This window comes from Lepidochelys olivacea, assembly GCF_965140295.1.
Source record: "Lepidochelys olivacea isolate rLepOli2 genome assembly, chromosome: 9".
Taxonomy (NCBI): domain Eukaryota; kingdom Metazoa; phylum Chordata; order Testudines; family Cheloniidae; genus Lepidochelys; species Lepidochelys olivacea.
This window is the reverse complement of record NC_140419.1, coordinates 4823181-4845847: the sequence shown is the minus strand read 5'-3', so window position 1 is coordinate 4845847 and position 22667 is coordinate 4823181. Positions and strand designations below refer to the sequence as shown.

The 22667-nt window shown below is 46.6% G+C and overlaps 1 protein-coding gene across 1 annotated transcript in view; it reads left to right on the top strand.

Annotated features, from left to right (window-relative positions):
- The window catches only part of LPP (LIM domain containing preferred translocation partner in lipoma), a 432571-nt gene that overhangs the window by 69297 nt on the left and 340607 nt on the right, over window positions 1-22667 (top strand). Inside the window, exon 3 of the mRNA XM_084639858.1 lies at window positions 22268-22359. The gene's annotated coding sequence lies outside the window, so the exon portion shown is untranslated. The remainder of the gene's footprint in view (window positions 1-22267; window positions 22360-22667) is intronic.

Here is a 22667-nt window from a genome sequence, read left to right as displayed (position 1 = left end):
CTGCAGCTCAGGTAAACAAAGCGTCTCACGGCCCGCCAGGGGCTTACCCTGAACAAGCTGCGAACCACTGATCTGTAGCAACAATATCCAGGTTTGTGAGTGTGTGGGTAGAAGAAATGGAAATTCTTGAGTTTTGATCCCAGCTCTGGCAGTGACTCCTTGGGCGAGTCACTGCATCTGCTTCTGCCTCTGTTTGCCCATCTGTGAAATGGGGACAATGCTTTACTGCGTGTTGGCTGTAGAAGTTGGTTAGCGGACTCTCGTATGGTGTTTTGAACATGCTTAGTTTTGCTCTGCAAGTGCCAAGTTGTAAATCATTGGCAGGATTGACAGACATGACAAATGAAAACACTGTAAAGGTGAACTGGGGCTCATGCTATTTAAACCGCCGGGACCTGTGGTTCTGATGCCTGTGTTTTCTCCCTGCCGTAGCTGGTTACGTCACTGACACCTAGACCCTCGGCAGCGAGAGTGGCTCCTCTCTCTGCTATAGGTGCTAGGAGCAGCGGTAACAGAGAACACAAACTGCAGGGGCCCTAGTCAGGGTAGGGGAGCGCAGGGAGGAATTGGCTTGGAAACTGCCTGTGACTTCCTATGACCTGGGGCCGTTGATCTTCTTGTGGCTCAGTTTCCCCACCTGGAACAGATCATACCAACCTCGAAAGCTCGAAAGGGGTGTTAGTGCTTGTAAAGCACTTTGTGATCTCAGGAAGGAAAGATGTTGTAGAAGTGCAGGGAATTATTACAGTTTAATTAGAAGCTAAACCCCTCAGCCTTCAACAAGGGGATCCTCTGGCTGCTGTTTGCACGGGGATGTGGGCTGTCACGCTGTCATCAGTGACTCACAGCCCCTGCCTCAGTGTTTGCAGACACTACTTCAAATGCAATTTGTCTCGAAGCACTCACAATGGAGCGAACACCCGGGGTTTGTACAGCGGGGCTCTGAGTTTCCAAACACACGAAAAAGAACAGCGTGAAATGTCCTTGGCTTACTTTCGAGAACAACAGTCTAGACATATGCATTGTTGTACAACGGATCGGTTCAAATATCATTTTCTCCGCTCCAGCGACAAAAACATTTCTGATTTCACCAGTCCCCCTCCGAGACTAATGAAGACTCTTTGTACCTTCTGACAGTCACATCCCTAGCAGCTGGTAAGAGCTTTAATCCATACTGATCATGCGTGCATTGGCCCCTGGGGTGGGTATGGACTAAATGAGCCAGCACACCTCCTCTACTGCTATCGTCTGTGATTCTGTAGTGAATCAGAGCCAAATTCATCCCTGGTGTGACTCCATGGATGCTGGTGGAGAAATTTGGCCCTTCTGTACCTTGCCTAGGTAACATTGCCCTAAGTGCTGTTCGTGTTAAGACGCTGGCTGTGTCATGATTGTGCTGTGGTTGCATGATTTTGTTCCGCGGGACAGACCTTTGCAGTGGGTAACTAACTGGGCTTGTGCGTGATTCCGATTATAAGGGTGTAGTGGAAGGAAAGCTATCAAGGTTAACAGACCTCTTTTTTGTTGAGCTGATTTCAAAAAGCCGAATCCTCGACTGGGGAGGAACAGTAATGGGTGCAGCTGGGGTGGGCTGGGGATTTCTGCGTTCTCCTAATCCCGAGGCTGCTCTATGCTGGCCTGAGCCCCACAGCACCTGGAAAGCTATTGTAACCCACGCTAACTGCCAGCATCTCCAAGGAGCTGTTACCTCATCTGAGAGTCATGGTGGCCACGCCCCATCCCTGTGCTGATGCAGCAGTGCAAAGTTCTCTGGTGCACGGTTGAGGATCACGGCCAAAATCCGCAGCTTTTTTATCCGCCTTTTGTCCAGGGCAAATGTTTGGTGTCTTTCATGGTGCTGAAAATCAAAAACAACAGTATAAAAAAAAAAAATGAAGCCGAGTCCCAGGCCCCAGAATTACTGAGTAACCCGCCAAGGAAGTACAGTGTTGGTAGCAGTCGTAGAGTTTGATTGCAGGGGAGAAAAATCTGTTCCTCTTCTCCCTGACCTCAGTGGAGTCCATTCTTTTTGAGACGACAGAGGCTGAATCAACCCTGTGGTGGTTCCCTAGCGCAAGCCGGGTGGGCTTTGTCTGCCCTGTGTTGAATCAGATCCATGATGATCTTTGCCCACTGTTGTCTATTGTGTGTCAGTTTCGGCTAGCCATGTTCAGGCATGCCCCCTGAACCAGGAGGTGTGGTGGCAGCTCATTGCTCTGCTGTACAAGGCTCCCAGTCCAGTTCAAATATTACCCTCGGTCTCCCAGCCCGGACGGCACAGTTAGGTGCCCCTTCCTACAAGGGGTGATTTTTTGCTCTGAAGCCACAACCTCTCCTCTGTGACTTGCATGTGGAGGTTTGTTGAGGATCTCTTCAGGGAGCCATATTTGTGGGGGACTCTGGTCCAGAAGGAAAATAATACTCTGGCCTTCTTCTATGCCTTTTGTCTGAGGATTCCTCATAACCCCCCCATTCATGAGGCATGTCGCCTACCCATTGCACAAATGAGGAAAGGAACCTGGGGACCAGAGAGAATAAGTGACTTGCTCAAGGTCATGCGTGAACTATTTAGAAAAGCTGGACGTGCACAAGTCCATGGGGCCGGACGAGTTGCATCCGAGAGTGCTGAAGGAATTGGCGGCTGTGATTGCAGAGCCATTGGCCATTATCTTTGAAAACTCGTGGCGAACCGGGGAAGTCCCGGATGACTGGAAAAAGGCTAATGTAGTGCCAATCTTTAAAAAAGGGAAGAAGGAGGATCCTGGGAACTACAGGCCAGTCAGCCTCACTTCAGTCCCTGGAAAAATCATGGAGCAGGTCCTCAAAGAATCAATCCTGAAGCACTTGCATGAGAGGAAAGTGATCAGGAACAGCCAGCATGGATTCACCAAGGGAAGGTCATGCCTGACTAATCTAATTGCCTTTTATGATGAGATTACTGGTTCTGTGGATGAAGGGAAAGCAGTGGATGTATTGTTTCTTGACTTTAGCAAAGCTTTTGACACGGTCTCCCACAGTATTCTTGTCAGCAAGTTAAGGAAGTATGGGCTGGATGAATGCACTACAAGGTGGGTAGAAAGCTGGCTAGATTGTCGGGCTCAACGGGTAGTGATCAATGGCTCCATATCTAGTTGGCAGCCGGTATCAAGTGGAGTACCCCAAGGGTCGGTCCTGGGGCCAGTTTTGTTCAATATCTTCATAAATGATTTGGAGGATGGTGTGGATTGCACTCTCAGCAAATTTGCGGATGATACTAAACTGGGAGGAGTGGTAGATACGCTGGAGGGGAGGGATAGAATACAGAAAGACCTAGACAAATTGGAGGATTGGGCCAAAAGAAATCTGATGAGGTTCAATAAGGATAAGTGCAGGGTCCTGCACTTAGGACGGAAGAACCCAATGCACAGCTACAGACTAGGGACCGAATGGCTAGGCAGCAGTTCTGCAGAAAAGGACCTAGGGGTGACAGTGGACGAGAAGCTGGATATGAGTCAGCAGTGTGCCCTTGTTGCCAAGAAGGCCAATGGCATTTTGGGATGTATAAGTAGGGGCATAGCGAGCAGATCGAGGGACGTGATCGTTCCCCTCTATTCGACATTGGTGAGGCCTCATCTGGAGTACTGTGTCCAGTTTTGGGCCCCACACTTCAAGAAGGATGTGGGTAAATTGGAGAGAGTCCAGCGAAGGACAACAAAAATGATTAAGGGACTGGAACACATGAGTTATGAGGAGAGGCTGAGGGAGCTGGGATTGTTTAGCCTGCAGAAGAGAAGAATGAGGGGGGATTTGATAGCTGCTTTCAACTACCTGAAAGGGGGTTCCAAAGAGGATGGCTCTAGATTGTTCTCAATGGTAGCAGATGACAGAACGAGGAGTAATGGTCTCAAGTTGCAGTGGGGGAGGTTTAGATTGGATATTAGGAAAAACTTTTTCACTAAGAGGGTGGTGAAACACTGGAATGCGTTACCTAGGGAGGTGGTAGAATCTCCTTCCTTAGAGGTTTTTAAGGTCAGGCTTGACAAAGCCCTGGCTGGGATGATTTAACTGGGAATTGGTCCTGCTTTGAGCAGGGGGTTGGACTAGATGACCTTCTGGGGTCCCTTCCAACCCTGATATTCTATGATTCTATGAATCTATGATTCTAAGTCCAAGGCATAGATGGGAAATAGAACCCAGATGCTGCCAGACCTCTAACCAGTGGGTAATGCTTCCCCAGAATGCGCTAAGCAAGGGAGATCAGGCCACCTGCTTTGAATGGCATGAAAGTGAGGAGTTAACATAAGAACGGCCATACTGGGTCAGACCAAAGGTCCATCTAGCTCAGTATCCTGTCTTCCGACACTGGCCAATGCCAGGTGCTCCAGAGGGAATGAACAGAACAGGTAATCATCAAGTGATCTGTCTCCTGTCTCCCATTCCCAGCTTCTGGCAAACAGAAACTAGGGACACCATCCCTATCCATCCTGGCTAATAGCCATTGATGGACCTATCATCCATGAACTTATCTAGTTCTTCTTTGAACCCTGTTATAGACTTGGCCTTCACAACACCCTCTGGCAAGGAGTTCCACAGGTTGATTATGCATTGTGTGAAGACAACAAAAGTTTAGCGGTGGAGTCCAGCTCTGCTCTGGCAGTTAGTCAGTTTGGGTTTTGGCTGTTGTGATGCACCCGACGAGTGTCTGAAAATGGCTGAAAAATGGGGGAGATCTTTGTGATTTTTTTTTCTTTTTTAAATTCCCTGCTCTCCTGACTTCTTACGTTTCAAAATTCAGATTCTGCCTGGTTCTCAGCTTACTAGCTGGTTGAAAATCTCTGTGTGTATGTGTTTGACGTGAACACTTTTGTACAAAACCCCTTCCTTTTTCAAAATGTCATCAAAATTCAAAAATAGGGGGGGAAAAATTGACCCGCTCCAAGTGTGAGCATGCGAATTGTGTCCTTTCCTTAGCACACATCATTGACCTCAGGGGTTACTTTTACCATTGGCTGCCTGTTTCCGATACAGCGTTTTATACAGTTCTTTTCTTTCCCTCTTCCTTCTGCTCCCTTGAAGAGGTCAGAGATCCCATGCCCCTTTCCTGCTATAGCTGCTGGGATAGCATTTGGCATGTGCCAGCATGACATCACATGCTGAGATGGTTGGCTGGTGTCTGGGCTAATAGGATAGTGTGGTGTCAAAGGACCAAAGCTGCATTCATTGGTGGTATCGCCATGCCTGGATGGAATTTGTCCTTTGCAAAAATTAAAAGTAAAGTTGAATGGTAGATATTTGATTTTTTACGTCAATGAATTTTTGTGTGAAGGGACCGGTGGCCTAATGGTAATTTACCAAAGGCAAATAAGGAATTTTATTTGGGGTTAGCAAGACAGACACATTTCTTCTGCGTCTTTAGTCCAATGTGTTTTGTTTATTTGAATGAAAACTGGTTAGAAGCCCAGCAGTGTTGACTGCAGGATGTGGGGATTAGACTAGATGACCCTTGCGGTCCTTTCTAACCCTGTGTTCTGTGATTCTCTGACAGCCCTTACATATGTTGAGTACCAAGGACAGTCCTTAAAACCAAAGTCCTGTCTACCCTGAGCTGGTGTTAGACCCCAGGGCCTTCTTTCTTAAGAGAAAATGGTTTGCTCTGTTGTTCTTGGCCACAGTTTTCTGTCCTGGCTTTGTTGTGTCCCAGGTGATTGCAATCCTCCACCCCAGAGATGGCTGCATTTAAGGAGTGCTCTGTGTATACAGTTGGTGAAATGCTTTGGGATTAAAGGCTTTATGAGCAAAATTTTCAAAGTTGCCTGAAGCCAAGATATTTAAAGGTATTTATGGGTTGCTGTGCTCATTGTTGCAATGCCTGTCTCACGTTCAAGTGATTTAGGAGTAATCAACTACCAATGGGATTTTTGGCTCCTGAGTGCCTAAATCCTGTTTGAAAGTGAGACAGTCTCCTAAATCAGTTAGGCATTGCAATGCTGAGCTCAGGAAGGCCTAAATATGTTTAAAATCAGACTTTTAAAAAATGTTTTTTCAACCAGCTGCAGTGAGAAGCCATGAAGGGGCGTGAGTAACTTTTTCATCTGCAGAAATGCTCAGACTAATTTTTTGTTTTCTTCTAAGCAATTAACTAATTAAAAAAAAAACCCAACTGTGCAGATTTTGCTGTAGTTCATAATGTAGCGGAGCCATTAATTTTAATGGCCGTTGCCTCAGGCCCATTACTGACAAGGGTGGTCCGATATTGAGTGCATCAGATAGTCTGATGAGCTAGGTTCTGTTCTTGACTCTGCTGCTGACTTGCTGTGTGACCTTGAGTCAGTCACTGCCCCTCTCTATGCCTCATTTACACTGGTCGTAAAATGGGAGTAAATATTAACATGCATTTGTGAAATGCATTGAGATCTTCCTCAATATGTAGCTAAGGGTCAGATATTACCCATGTTCTAGCACGAGTGTCTTTGCTCCCCTTCTTTTGTTTATATGAAATGTGATGATCATTTTCAGTAGAAAGGGTCTGAACCACGCCTGAAGTAAATTAGCATAGGTCCATTAACTTCAATGGCCCTATGCCGATTTACTCCAGCTAAGGATCTGGACTAGTATTGTAGAAACTGCCCCAAATTATTCTTAAATTCCTAATATTCTCTCCATTCTTTGCAAGCTTTTCCCCCAAATAAATAAAGCTGGGAAATATTTTGGGTGGGGAAAGGCCCAAGGTCAGAGTTAGGATGTGCAGTGTTCCCTTCTCTGTCCAGCCAGTCAGTTCGGAGCTGTGTGCTCTGAGAAGAGCGGCAATGGGACAGCTGTTGCAGCCTGGAGAGTAATTGTCTTTTTAGGAACTGTGAGGCAGCCAGTGCACCTCGAAGAAACGTATGGCCGCCTTGATGCCATTTCCTGCCCACCCCACCAAGTACTTTTGATTAGAAAGAGCCGTGACTCAGATCTGACAAGTTTTGTGGGAATGTTAAGCAGCTCATGTGGTTCTTGTTAGGCCTTTCCCCTCTCTTTAAACCCCTGCCTTCTCTCAGCTCCCCCGAAAACACTGACGGCTCCAGAGAAGTTCCAGGTGTATTAGCTCAAGAAGTTTTAGCACTGTCTTGTTTTGAGAGTGACAACGAAGGAGGGTTTTCCAGGCGAAGGCTCAGAGCCTGCTGTTGCAGAGGAGGGGACGTGTGCGTTAGATGAGCTTTCCTTGCAGGACACTGAAATGCTTTTCTTGGCTAAGCAACTCGTTTTGCTACTGGGGTGGTGGAACAAAGGCGGGTGGTGGCTGCGGAAGGAGCAATGAAATCTTGCACCTTATGGCAAACAGCTTTCGCACGAATCCTGCCAACCCAAGGCGGTTTTTGCTGTAGTTGTTTTTTTTTTAAAGTTGTCATAGCTGTTTTTAATCCCTGTCCATAATAAAGTTATGCGGTGTTAACACAGACAGCAGCAGGGCAGCTAACGTTGCAGATGTGTGGCAGGCTCTGCTTTTCCTTTGGGGATCTTATGGATGAGGACAGAGCTCTTTTTCCTTCCAATGACTTCCTGAAAATCCCAAACACGTTTATTTATGCTTAACTCTGCGCTTAGGAGCGTAACTGTCAGAATCCAGCTGTGACGGGTGAACAAACTTTTTGGCCCGAGGGCCACATCGGGGTGCAAAACTGTATGGAGGGCCGGGTAGGGAAGGCTGTGCCCCCCAAACAGCCTGGCCCCTGCCCCACTCAGAACCCCTGACCCATCCAACCCTCCCTGTCCCCTGACTGCCCCCAGGGACCCCCTACCCAACCCCCCCACTGCCCAACTGCCCCCGGGACCCCCTACCCAACCCCGCCCCCTTACCATGCTGCTCAGAGCGGCAGGAGCTCGTAGCCCCGCTGCCCGCGTGGCAGCATGGCTGCGTGAGAGGGGGAACAGCAGGGGAGGGGCTGGGGGCCAGCCTCCTGGGCCAGCAGCTCAGGGGCCAGGCAGGACGGTCCCACGGGCCGCATGTGGCCTTCGGGCTGTAGTTTGCCCACTTCTGAGCTATGAATATTTTAAGCAATTAAGTCTCTTCACCTCCTGGGAGGGATGTCTTGGATGTGCAGGGGATGCGTCAGCCTTCACTCCGGTCCACCCACCTCTAGGGTAGAATTCAGTGGCAGGTTAGCAGCACACAGCACCATTACAAAATGGCTTAGGGCAGCGAATAAAGAAGAACAGTGTAGCCGTTTAAGCTACAGGGTGGGGGTATGTGTATTGGTGGAACTTAAATTACCTGAGGTGGTTATTTGACAAGTTATAGGTATTATGGCCAACGCTGCTGCTCTGTTGCAAAGTATGAGGGGATCTTTAATGACCATCCAAAAGACAGCACAGAGCCCTCTATCTCCATGATGGAGCGTTGGCTCAGTGTGGATCCAGAATGAAGAGTGCCCCTGGCTGATTCACTAATACTGCTTCATCCAACAGCGAAATTTTCCTCGGAAGAGAGATTGGAAAGATTGGGATTGTTTACCTTGGCAAGGAGACGAACAAAAAGATACACAGTAAAAGTACATAAAATAAAGAATAGCCTACAGAAGGAAGATTGGGAGCATCTGTTCTCCTATCTCATGCTACAAGAGCAAGGCAATGTTGAATGAAATTAAAAGGTGGAGAATTCAAAGCTGATAAAAGGCAATATTTTGTCACCCAGTGCAGGTTTCAGCTGTCACTATCAGCCTTAGAAATAGCAGCGATAGACTTAAAAATAGGGATAGCCAAGGATTGCACCTCCCGGTGGAAAGGAACTTCCCTAGTCCAAAGATCTGAATTGCTGACGCATAGAATCATAGAATATCAGGGTTGGAAGGGACCTCAGAAGATCATCTAGTCCCACCCCCTGCTCAAAGCAGGACCAATCCCCAAGTGCATGTTCCAAGTAGAGTCCTGTGTGTATTAGCTAGCCAGATTTCTGGGCAGGCTTTGTTTCTTGGAGTTAACAGTCATTTAATCGTCTCCATCCAAGGCTGCAGTTTATTTCATGTGCAGCTATGACTTGGGCCTTGCCAGCCTGGGCAACATCCCTTTAAAGCTATATCCATGGCAGTTAAGTTTGCAAGCGGCACACCCCATTTGATGAAGAAAATGCCATGTATGTGCGTGCATCTCGCTGCATGAAGTCTTGTGAACCGATCTCTGACTTGGCGCACGCTGCCTTCCCTGGGTGCCAATGCTGGGTGAGCCACTGCTTTTCCTAGATGGATTTGTTGGTTTTCCAGCAAAGACAGACAAAGTCGGAAGTCCAGGGTCATTCAGCACGCAGGGCTGTGCGCCATGACCTGGCCTGCTGTGTTCAGCTCCTTATACGGCCAAGAAATGGAACAGGAAAAGGGAGCACAGCTTGAATACCAGACATACGATACATTCCTCAGGACTGCACGCTTGGAGCTGGCTCTCCCCAGAAAATGGACTCTGTGTTGCCATTAATGCAGAACGTGAACTGTGTGTTGCTGAGAGGGAAGCCAATGTTCTGAGCGCCGGCTCCAGGGAACACATTGTCAAACGTAAGTTAATTTATTTTCTGTTAGCTTTTCGGGGCAGATTGTCCTGCAGTCTTTGCTAACTGCAGAGTAGCCCTGCTTGCAGCTTCATTAATTCTGTTGTTTTGCCTCCCTTAAAAATCAATCTGATTGTCATCTCCCTATACATTATATTTTCCCAGAACTGTCTCTTCCGGTTGGCAGTAGGTGGAGGGTGAGGAAGAGACTCCGTCCAGAGATGACGTCAGTCATGATCTAACTTGAATCTTCCCTTACTTAGGTCTTGAGCTTGCAAACACTTGACTGACTTCACACATGTGAATAGTCCAGCTGAACTCAGCAAACGGATTGGATGTGTGCATTGATGTTTGCAGCATCAAGGGCTTAACTGGCAGGCCCAGTCACTAGATGCACTGTGCAGAAGCACGGGCTGGGGGTGCACGTCAGACCTGCACCCCAAAGTACAATCCCAACATTCTGGAGCCCTGGGTTCCTGGGGTTTGGTCTGGACCCATCTTGTGAGAATCAACGGGATGGAACAGGCCAGTCCTTCATTTCCCGGCCTCTGTCATTGGCTGGTCACACACAAATGCAACCCCTTAAATGATGTTATGGAGTCCAGCTGCCAGTTTAGATCATGTGACTTTCTTGGCTATTTGAAAGCCGAGTTGTGGCTCTAAAACTGGCCCAGTCAGTAATTTGGCTGTGTCGCTTCGCTGCCCTGGGTGTTGCCCAACACAGGCTGGGACCACTTGGAAGGAAGATGTTTGGAACCTATTGTATTTGTGCACACATCTGGCACGGTTGTTTGCGTTTACAGTACTGTCAATGCCTCCTGCTGGCTTGTCTCCTAAATTCCATCTGTGTTTAATGGGGAGCAAACAGGTCAGCGAGGACTGAACTGGGGCATTGGTCAGGCTGGGCCTTCTGCATTTTAATTGTAGCCTTGATTCTCCCCAGAAGTTGGTGGGTGGGTGGATGGAGTTTTATTCGTGAAAAAACAAGACAGTGATTCACACTTATTACCCCACCTCCTCAGGTGCCAGTGTGCACAACTAATGGGCAAGGCTGAAATCTAGCTGGGGCTTAATAACACCACTTTGCCCAGTAGCGTAACCGTGTGAAGCTAATGCGAAACGTTCTCCCCTGTGGAGAAGCGGGTGGACGGAACCAGGCTGACATCGCCATTGTGGTGATGGGGAAGGCTGAAGGGGGCGAGCACGTTTCTGTCGAGCCCTGGCAGCTTCCGGGCTGGTGCGAAGTGGACGTTTCACCAGCCAGACAAAGTGGAAGTAGGTGGTCGTAGGCCGTGAAATGTGCAAGAAGATCAGGTAATCCACCACCTTGTGCAACTTTAATCTAGGAGGCTCTCGAAGAGCTTTACAGATCCAGGGCCAGATTCTGACCTGATTTACACCCGTGGAAATTGGGAGAAAGGCTGTCCAAATCATTGGAGTTACCCCTCTATCAGACTGGTCTGTGTGAGACTGCGAGACAGTCCGTGCATAATGGGTGGAGGCAGTGACTCATTGCTACTGAAAGTAGCCATTTGCCTCCCTCCGTGGCGACAGCCGTGGGACCGTTACTGTCGCAGGGGTGGGGATTGGGCCGCTGTTCTACTGTTATTATTATAATAATTTTATAGCAGTAACACACACAGCCTTCAGATGATAGGGGCCCCATTCTGCTGGGTGCTGTTCAGGCTGAGAGAAGAGACATTCCTGTCTGAAAGGCCTACACTCTAGAGAAAGTTCTCAGATGGGACCTACTCCCAGCCTAGCCGGACTGATCAGAAGTAAGGGGCAGAGGAAACCTCGGAACCTGACCCTTCCTGATGCTGTGAAATCTCCTGCAGGCGTTGCCAAAGTACCACTGAATCTTCTGCGTTCGGATTTGCATCCATGTCTCCTTCTCTGAACATCCGCTGGAGTTGTTCTCCTGAGCTGGCTGCAGAATGTTCTTCAAAGGTCTCTAAGAATATACCTATGCCGTGCTCCTCACCATGAGACCGGGTTGAATGTTTTTATTTTATTTTATTTTTTTAAATTAGGGAAAAATATTTCAAAATTGTTTCTGTTTTTAAGTCTTCCCATTTTCATCCATTTTTGTTTTTTAAAAATATTTCACTTTTTTTTTATCAAAGCAGTATCTGGTGTGGTTCTCTGTTGTTTGTGAGATGAAAAATGTTAATATTTTTGATACTTTCTCCGAAAATGTTTGAAAAATGAACATTGTTGAAAAAGTCAGCTTTTTTGAGAAAAATCTTTCATTTCCCCCCCAAAGGGCATTTTTTGATGATTTTATTTTTTACTGTAAGTTTGAACCAGCTCTCAGTGCTGGGGGATAGGAGATCTCTAGTTACTCTGAGGAGATGAGGTTGCTGTTTAGCTGCAAACATTCCTTTGTGCTAACCTTTCCACCGTCCTTTCCTATTTCTTGAATGGACTATGAAAGTACTCGAGGGATTAGAACTGTGCAGCTGTGTCGAGATCCCAGCTGTTTCTGTACTTGACTTTCACATTGTAGCAAATCACTTTGTTCTCCACTGTTGTTTTTCATATAAAAGCAAGCGTGTTGTTAGGCATCTGAAATAGTCGCTCCTTTGGGCCATGTTATAATAGGAGGATGTTTCATTATGACAGCTTCCAACATCGCATCGAGGCAAAGACCTTTTACATACGCCGCGAAAAAAGCAAAAAACATGCGTTGGCCAGATCTTTGAGCCTCTGTCTTACCAAATGTGTGTCTGTGTTCCGTAAGCTGTATTTTGCAACAACTGCTGGAAGTTATCCAGAGGAGCTCATAGAAGACTTTGTGACAGTAGAAGAAAGAGGAGTGAAGGTCAAATTCACATTAATGAAAGCTTCCATCACATGCTGTTAATGCCCCTCCCACCCCACAACTTGGGTTGTTTAGAGGCAGGAGAAGTAAAAGAAATGTTGTCTTCCAGATGTGCAGGCTTCAAAGTTATCATCCCTTTGAATGTGTGGCAAAGTCTTTAGTTTTCAGAGTCAGGTGTGGGTGTGAAAGAGAATATTTTTGAATTGTTAGTGGGGCAAAACTGAGAAGAAGCGACTCCTTCACTGTGGCTCTGATTCAGTGAACCATTTAAGCACATGCTTAATATTAAGCACGAGCTTTGCCAAATGTGGGTCTTAATGATGCTCTTTGGCCCTGATCCAGTCAGATGACGCTTGTTGATTTCACTGCCTTTGGATCTGCCCTTTAGATCTTGGGAAGTTGGTGATTAAACTCAAAGGGATGGACGTCAGGACTCCTGGGTTCTGTTCCTGACTCTGCCACTGACTCTGTGGCTTTCGACTAGATTGCTCCCAGGCTGACTTTCAAACAGTGCAGACACCAGATATGTGTTTGTGCAGTTATAACTGTGTGTGCTTCTGTGTGCACTTCGTGTTCTTGTGGTTGTGGATCAGGCTCCTGGAAAAGTCACGCGTAGGGCTCGCTGTGTCTCATTTTCGCTGGCTGTAAGATGGGAATAAGACTTAACTCCCGTGGTTACTGTTCTTATGTCAAAAATCTACGAAACTGGTGGAGTATGAAAAACAAATAGGTGGCAAATATTTGTGAGAAACTTCATTTGTTTTTCATCCAAAATTTGGCAAAAAAATTCCAATCAACACAAAAATATGTCCTCCGTAACCTCCCAGTGGTATCAGAGATATTGCATTTGTCTCCTGAATATCGTGAAATTCTGTGCTGCTCCTATTCATAGAGCAGGATGGCCATAAAGCCCCTGACCAAGGTCATGGCCCATTATTATTATTATTGAGGAATTCTGCAAGGCAGATATTGGGAATAACTGCGGCGCGTTCTGAACTCCTATAGCTTCAACCATAATTCATAGACTTTTTTTTTTTTTTTTTTTAAGGCCAAAAGGGTGTGATTGCCACCTGTTAATAAAATGCTATATTTTAATACTACTTTTCATTGGGGGTACTTAAACTGCTTCACAAAAATTAATTTAGCCTCGTGGCATTTCCATGGGGTAGGAATGCACTGTACCCATTTTACCAGTGGGGAAACTGAGGCACAGAGGTTCCCAACAGTTCATTGGCCACATAGGGCACAGAACCGAGGTGTCCTGACTCCGCAGTCAGCTGGTCTAACCTCTGACCTCAGTTGTCTGCTCCAAGCTCTAAGCCTTGTGGCCTAAGTCTCATCCCTCCTTTTAGCAGCAGGCCCTTTGAGATGCCCATAATGGAGATGGAGGCCATGAAGCCAGTTCTCTTGGGTATTCAGCATTTTAAGGACGCTGACTTCAAAGAGCTGGGTGCATGGGAGTGAGAGCATCCCGGGGACATCTTTATGCCAGGAGAACACCTTGGGCCTTGGTGGACTTGCCAGCAGTAGCAGGGTCCTCCTTCCCAAAGCTGAATCGTTCCTCCTATGGTTGAGGCCCAAGTGAGCTTTTCTTCACCAGTAGGCGTGCCCTCCAGCTTTCCTCCTAGTTGCATGGTCTTCACCAAACCTACTTCCCGTCCACGAATGTCTTCGTTTCCCGAAGCGCCTCTTGCATTCCGTCAGGGCGGTGATGGGTATACAGGTTGCAGGAGTTTCTACTCTTGCTGCTTCTTCTCTGATTTGCAGGGTTCCCCTTCCAAACTCTAGCGTCACAGAGTTAGCAGTGCTTTCATTTCCGTGCTGTTACCTTCACTTTCTTAAAAGGGAGGATGGACAGTACTGGTAATCCGTTTCCATTTTCCACAGGCTCCTTGGGAGCATGGCTGATAATGCATAAAGTTTCACACCATCCTGTGGAAGGGTGCCAGGACTACACATGACAGAGAGGCGGTGCGGTATTGTGCAGGAGTTCTTAACCGCAGGGTCACGACCCCCAGGAGAGTCCCAAAGGGGGTCACAACCACAGTGGTGGATTAAAGATTTTGCTGCCCTTAGGCCCTGAAATAATTGCCGCCCCCCCATCCCAGCTCACCTCCACTCTGCCTCCTCCCCTGAGCGCGCCGCCGGGTCCTGCTTCTCCCCGCTCCCTGCCAGTGCTTGTGTGCGAAACAGCTTCGCGAAGGAGGGGGGAAGTGGGGGAACGTGGCCCGCTCAGGAGAGGAGGCGGGGCTGGCGGAGGGATTTGGGGAAGGGGACCAATAGGAGCAGGGAGGGGGCGGGGAATGGGTGGAGCTGGGGCGGGGATGGAGGGCGCGAACTGGCGCAGAGGGAAGCAACCTCTGGCTGCTATTATAAATTTGCTGGCCTACGCCTACGTGTTAATATGCCTCTGCACAACCATCCTGCTCTTCCCATATTGCTAAGTGGCAGGAGGGTGGTTCCAGGGGGTCCTGATGTGGAAACAGAGGGTCTAAACACAGGTTTACTCGGTGCCATTAATGGTTGTAGGACAATATGCCAGGCAAGGCAGTGGTGGAAAAGGCACCACAGAGTGAAGAGGGAAGCAAGAGGCCTTGCTTGTACTCTCAAGAGCACAGAGCCAGCGAGAGACGCTGTTGGCCCTAGCTTTGTTGACTGGTTTCTAGCAGGTGTTACGACCTGCAAGGGTTGGGAACAGTGCTTAAAACCTGTTTGAAACAATTCCAGTGCAAAATACAGAGGGAGGACAGTCTCATGGCCAAACTCCCATGACCTGGGATGAGTTCTGTTCCCACTGACTCCCTGGGTGAATGTGAACAAGTTTGAGGCCTGATTTTCAGCACTCCCAAGCACTGGCTTCCAATATAACCTAATCTGGTCTTTGTTACTGCAGTATCTGAGCTCCTCGCAATCTGCAGTGTGTTTGTCCTCCCAGCAGCCTGGGAGGTAGGGCAGTGCTGTTATCCCCACTGTACAGGTGGGAAACTAAGGCACAAAGTGACCTCCCCGGGGTCACACAGGAAGTTTGTGTCAGAACAGGGACTCAAACTTGGGTCTCGCACATCCCAGCTTCTTGGAGCATTCTTCCTGGGAGCCCCCCTTGAGTTCAGCTGGCATTGTGGGTGCTCAGCACACCTGAAGAATCAGGCTCCTGCTATGTAGCTGTTGAGAAGGTACTCAGCAGCGTTTGTGGAATTTAATCCATGCATATTTGTAAAGTGCTTTGAGAGCCCCAGATGGAAGGCAAGGTATGTACTGTTACTATTTTATATCCTAAGCAAGCTTCTCAGAGCCAGACTGGCTTCCAACCATCTTCTATCCAGAATGACTTAGAACTTGGTGTGAAGCCATGATCTTTCAGCTCTCCTTGGCCCATGCCAACCAAGCAGTATAATAGGCCAGATTAGCAGAAATGATGTTTAAATTTAGGTCTGAATGTGGTGTATGTAGATGGGCCCAGAGACAAATGAACTCACTCTCTGTTCAGATTCATTTTACCAAATGCCACTCCCTCGTTAACATCTTATTGCCTCCAAGGCAGCGAGAGGTGGTGAAACTGTGATCATAAATTTATCACTGAGTTACGACAGCAGTCCTATATTTTACCTGAGCTGTAAAAAGTAATCAAGAGGGTTGAGCATCTCCTCAGTTCAGCACAAAATTAGGGACATGACACAAATCCTTATTATTAATTTTTTTGGTAAATTTCAGAGAATATTTCGTTGTCAGATTTTTAGAAATGAATCAGATTTAGTCTTACAGGAAACGGTCTAGTTCTCTATGGTAACCTGAAATTGAAATCCTTCCCTTCTGCCCCCCCCCCCCCCCCCCCAGTCCCCCACCTACTGAAACTCTTCCCTTGTGAAGTTTCAGTTAATATACCAGACTGGATATCCCTGCCTAGTGAAGCATTCTTAACAGGTAATACAGGCAAAAGGTTCCTATTTCAGATAAAGCTGCAGAGGTGACTTGATCACTGCTCGGCGTTAGTTCTTTCAATACCATTTCCTTGTGTGAAATTTCAGGCACTATAGAAGTGACAGAAGCGAGCAGCAGATTTTAATTTTGAGCGGTCTGTCTGTAAGCCTTGTGGGTAACTCTAGGTCTTGCTGGCATGGATTCCAAGACCAGAAGGGACGATTGCGATCATCTAGTCTGATCTCCTGGGTAACGCAGGCCAAAGAACTGCCCCAAAATAATTCCTGGAGCAGATCTTTTAGCAAAAACATCTGCTCTTGATTTTAAGATGGTCAGTGATGGAGAATTCTTGGTAAATTGTTCCAAGGGTTAGTGACTCTCATCGTTAAAAAATTACACCTTATTTCCAGTCTGAATTTGTATAGTTTCAACTTCCAGCCTTTGGATCATGTTAGATCTTTCTCTGCTTCACTGAAGAGCGCATTATTAAATATTTGTTCATGTAGGTGCTTATAGACTGCAATCAAGTCACCCCTTAACTTTCTCTTCGTTAAGCTAAATAGATTGAGCTCCTGGAGGCTCTAACTGTAAGACAGGTTTTCTAATCCTTTAATCATTCGTGTCTCTCTTCTGTGACCCCTCACTGATTTAGCAGTGTGTGACTGTTGTATTGTGTGCTACGCTTTGGTCTTCAGCCATGCGGCCTGGGCAGTTGTTTGCTCTTCTTTGTTCCTTAGTTAAGCAGGGATAAGCCTGGCCAGTAGTTGGATGTTGGACTCTGAGAGCCCGAAGCTGCGGGAGAGGTTCTTGGGAATGACGACTCAGCAAGTGCTGCTGTTTCTATACTAACTCAGAGAGACCTGTCCAGAAGAGAAAGTGAGGCGGGTGCGTGTGGTGTTGGCAGTGCAGCTTTTCAGAGGACTAGTTAAAAAACCACGCCTGATAATTGCTGTCATTAAACGTCCCATAGCTTTTTACAAGTTAGGGTGGTTATGCCTGGGGTCCTCGCCAAATTTCACTTCACATGAGTTATGATGTGTTTACCTATAGTATCCCATACAGGTTCAACTGGGTGCAGAATTCTTTATTTCCTGCCCGAAACTATTGTGTAATGGTCTGTGAGCTGTTACCAACAACGGTATTGCACTCCAGAGATTGGATATGTGTCAGTGTTAAGTACAGTGTAAACACAGTAGCTGTTTTATCATACTATACAATAGATGTTGTCAGAGTATGTTGCAGACAGAACTGGTAACTACACCCAGAGTTAATATTGCTGAACACTTTTCATTATATGACTCTTTTTTCGGTTGCTCATAAGTTTGTCAAACTTCCACCATTTGATTTCAATTTTTTCATGCCAGTTCTCTGTTTCAGGCTGGTTTTCTCTCACCTCTTAAAGTTTCAGTTAAAACAGGTCAGCAGTTTCTGAAGATGAGATTAGGGGAAAAAGAGATTGTTTTGTCCAGGTTAAAAAAATTCCTAACCATTTTGTTGAGAAGCTCTGGAATCTACGTTGTGGGATAGGGACTTGGAGATTCAGCAGGGAGGTCATCGTGGTATCCGAGTTGTGCTTTTTGCTTTCCTGGTGAAATTTTGGCCGAGTTATAAGTTCCTGAAAAATCTTTTTGCGTGTGCCCAGTGGAGACTGTTTAGACTTTGGCAGCTAAACTCTCCAAGCGTTTTGTGTGTTCCGAGCATGCTTAATCCTGGGGCGGAGAGGGACTTGTTCTGCAGTTGCTTCTCCTGGCTGTTGGTTGCTGTTGGAGCAATAGGTGCTGGAACTGAAAGCCGGTGAGGCTCTCTTCTGTGCTCTTGATGTCCCCACAACTGGTTCCCAACCAATGTGGAGAAGGAGGTAACTGCCTGGCTGGAATGCAGAGGGGTGGGAGGCAGAGGGTGGAGGACAGCCTGGGAGAGGGTGCACATAATAAGGGTTTATAACAACTATAACAAAGGCCCCTCCTGAACTTGGGATTGAACCCAAGATTCCTGAGTCTCCACGTTCCTCTGCTTTCAGCAAATAGCTGTGAAACCCACTGTCGTCGTCCTCTACTGGCAGTTCCATGTTGATAACAGCCTACTACCGCTACCATTTACCTCACTAGCTCAATGAGGCAGTGGCTTGGTGTTGTGGCTCTATAACCGCCAGTCTCTAGAGTCCTTCTTACTCTTTCTCTTACTATTCAGGTGTTTTAAACAAAATGGAACCGCTTCAGCAGGAAGGATTGAGAGAGACCCTCTCAGAATACCCCATAGCTTAGTGGTTGGGGCACTCACCTGGATGGTGTGGGAGGGAAGGGAGGTCGGAGTTCAAGTTCATGCTTTGGTTTTGGCTTGGATTGAGTCACATTTTTAGTTATTTATTTTGTTTTGTTTTTCAGAGCTGCCAGCAAGCCAAAAAATCAGTTATTTGCACAGCTCTTATTATGATACAGTCTTTGACTACATGATTGCAAACTATTTTTCCCCCCAGGACGTGGACTCATTGAGTGCACAGAATGAATGGTGCTTGTTGAATGGGTAGTTACTTAACATTTCTTTTTATCCTCATTGCTCAATATGTGGCTTTATTTAACGCATATCATCTGAACCCTGCACTGAATGCAAAATTAACTTTTTTCCCATGCTACTGTCACCGGAGTAGCTGAAAGCTTCACAAATGTTAATGAAGGTACCTTTGCAATGGCTAGGCAGTGGTATTATCTCCATTTTTCAGATGAGAAATTGGCAAAAGTGTCCACTAATTCTGGGTGCTCAGTCTCAGACATCTGGGACCTGATTTTTCACAGAAGGTATCATTTGTATAGCACTTTTTGGTCAAAGCACAGCTCCAGTCAACTTCAGTTGCAGCTGCGAGCAATCAGCACTTCTGGAAATTTGCTCCAGGTGTTTCAAGCTGGGTGCCCAGAAAACGATCTAAGTCACTTGCCCAGCCTCTCATCTAGGAGATCTGTGGCACCTGCAGGGATAGAGTTCTCCAGGGTGACATTCAGCTGCCTTAACCAGAAGATCATCCTTTCTCTTCCTGTAATCTCCTGCCTCGTTCACTACTCACCTTTCAACTTCTGCAACCAATGTGGCGGGGGCCCTACGGGCGCCCTTCCCTACCCGACTTGGATGAATTACCAGATCGCTATCCATTTACCTGCCCTAAATACATTGTGAAATAATTGGCTAAACCACACTGCGTCTCAGTGTTTTTGTTTCCAGCAATAGGACTGTCAGGCACTGTGATAAATGGACAGACAGCTGGATCTGGTTTTACTGGGGCACGTGTTGGTTCCTCTGTTGCTGTTTTGTAACTTCTTGCAGCATGACATTTATAAACTAAAATGCTGCTTCCCCAAAATATCAAAGGAAATAAGGCCACTTTTCACCACAGACATAAAAGGCTTCTAATGTACAAGTGCAGCAAGCACCACTGTGGAGACGCACTCTGAAGAACAAAGCCGACAGCTAATCACGTCTAATGCCTTTTAAGTTTATGCCTCCTTTTTCTCTTCCAGACTGTCTCACAGAGCTTGAAGGCTTCAGTGATTGCCTCACCAAGAATTGACGGAGGAAGAACCCTCTCTAACTTTTAAATGCCTCTTTTAATTTTCCTAAATCAACCTAGTGTCTGGGCCAAAATCCAGTTTTGGTGATCACATTCGATTTAACTTAATTCCTTTGCCATTTCAGTTGCATTCAGTATTCTTCTTGGCTTCCAGTGCTTCCCTGTTGGTCTGTACTGTTGAAGAGCTGCTATATTCCATGCATGTGGTTGCATTCCTGTGATAGATTGAGGTGATTCCTACATGCATATATGAGTTGCTATGCACCCTCAACTTCCATTGATGTTGATAGGAGATAAGATGCTCAGCCTTGGTGGCACTGGTCCTGTCAACAGGGCTGCATGCATGCTTGAAGTTAGGCATGGGTTTTGGTACCTTGCTGAATCAGGCCTATTGTCTGTGAAGCATTTTGGGATCTTTGAGGATGAAAGCCACCACATCGATGGAAGTTGTTAGTCTATGCCACCTATAGTTACCATATACTGGGAATGGCCTAGTGGATAGAGCATGGGACTCATGAGACCTGGATTCTATTGGCACCTCTGCCACTGGCCTGCTGGGTGACTTCGGGCAAGAAATGTCTCCTCTCTGTACCTCAGTTGCCCCATCTGTAAAATGGGGATAATGAAACTGACCTCTTGTGTGTAAAGTGCTGAGAGTTCTAGGGATGCAAGAATTTGGCATTGTTATTTTGCTAGGGACAGTATTGTGGCAGCTGTTAATCTTCTACCACCAGCACTGGAAAAACATTTCTATTTTCATAGCTGTGCCAAATGGGGCCACGTTACTTTCCTGTGCGGACAGCAGTTGATCCCCCTACTAAAGTGTAGGCATCAGCAAGAGAAAAATGATCTAGGAAAGCAAAAAGACCCAAGGAGGGAAGAGAAATTGAAAAAGAACAAACAGCTTCAGTGAAAACTTGGTGAGAGACAAGGCACAAGAGAGAAGGGGGCAGGCAGAGGGAAGAGATACATGACTGGGTTGGCGCATTGGCCTTTTAACCCTTGGAGACGTGGCTTTGTATATTTAATTCATGGGTTGGGTGGTTCGCAGGTCTGACCCCCGGTGGACAGGTATCTGTGTTGCGAAGCCACTGTGCAGTTTGGTATTGTTGGCAGCCTCTGCTCTGTAGAGGCCTAGGATTTTGAGTAGATGAGTGTGGAGGGGTATTATTTAACAAGAGATACTTTCCTGGTAGAAAGAAAAGGAGGACTTGTGGCACCTTAGAGACTAACCAATTTATTAGAGCATAAGCTTTCGTGAGCTACAGCTCACTTCCTCAGATGCATATCGTGGAAACTGCAGCAGGTTGATAGATTTCCACTCCATACGGCTAAATGCAGTGCCTTGCATAATGACAGGTTTCAGAGTAGCAGCCGTGTTAGTCTGTATTCGCAAAAAGAAAAGGAGGACTTGTGGCACCTTAGAGACTGGGGCTGCTACTCTGAAACCTGTCATTATGCAAGGCACTGCATTTAGCCGTATGGAGTGGAAATCTATCAACCTGCTGCAGTTTCCACGATATGCATCTGAGGAAGTGAGCTGTAGCTCACGAAAGCTTATGCTCTAATAAATTGGTTAGTCTCTAAGGTGCCACAAGTCCTCCTTTTCTTTTTGCGAATACAGACTAACACGTCTGTTTCCTGGTAGACTTGATTGTCTCTGTCCACTGCTTTTTGTATGGCAGCTTTGAGGGGAGATAAGACACACACACTATCAATCCTCCCTGATGGACAGACTTTGGGATATTGGTGCTGTACAGTTCTACTCACCTCTTTCCCTCCTCTTTTTTCACAAGTTTTTTTAAAATCCTTATTGAACGGAAGCCCTTTGGTTTGGAAGGGAGATTCTGTTTTATTAGAAGTCTTGCAGAGCTGGAGGTAGATATCAATTTAAGGGCACAGAAATAACGCAAGGTTCCATCCACCCTGAGTTTCGGGCCCAAGTTTAACTGGGTGCGTCCCACAAATTTGTAAGCGTGGGCTCGGAGAATATTAAAAGCATTACCCAATCTCTTCAGGATCAGTACAGCTGATGATGTCATGATGTGATCTGATGTGTGTGGCATGTTGTCACAATACATCAAGACAAGTCAAGCCCTTTGTCATGGAGGATAGAGCTTTAGGGAGGGACCCATAATTCTACTGATGTGAATTGGGTTTTGCCCATGAACAGACGAAAGCTTTTTGCACATTCAGGCAGCCAAATACGAGGGCACAGCTTTAGGTCCTTGCAGAGGGATTTTTCTGCATAATGCCCATCAATGTTGGTGAGAATTGTACAGCTAAATCCCAAGATTGCCCTTCTCTGCCATTCTTTGCTGCTGATTTCAACAGTCTATTTGAATGTTACTTATGATTAATGTTATGGGTGGAAGAAGGTACAAACAGTGGAGGATGGATGCTGTTTCCCCATGTGATCCCCCTTTCTGCCATGCTAAAGCAACAACTTTCTTTTTCTTTTCTTTTGCAGAAATTCAGAGGAGTGTGAATGTACGACCTGTTGGATGTGAGCTCCTTCTTCTAAAGCAGACTTGCAATATCCTAATCTCTTGCTTGCCTGGGGTAAGTGTTTTAAAAAAAAAAAAAGCCATTAGCATGGCAAAGGGAGGACAAGTGGATTTTGTGCCTCAGTTAATACATTTCTGTGATAGTTTTGCAAGCTTGTCCTGCAGGATTAGGAATTGAAGGGCGTGACACGTGTAATTAGAAAGACATTGCTAAATTAATACCTAGATTGACAGGTCTGCCTTGTCTGATGAGTGACTTAGACATAACAATAGGTCTGCTGTCCTTAATGTTCCTGTTACCTGAACGAACGCTTGCTGCTGGAGAGGACTACAAGCCCATGGATAATTAACACAGTCCTCAAT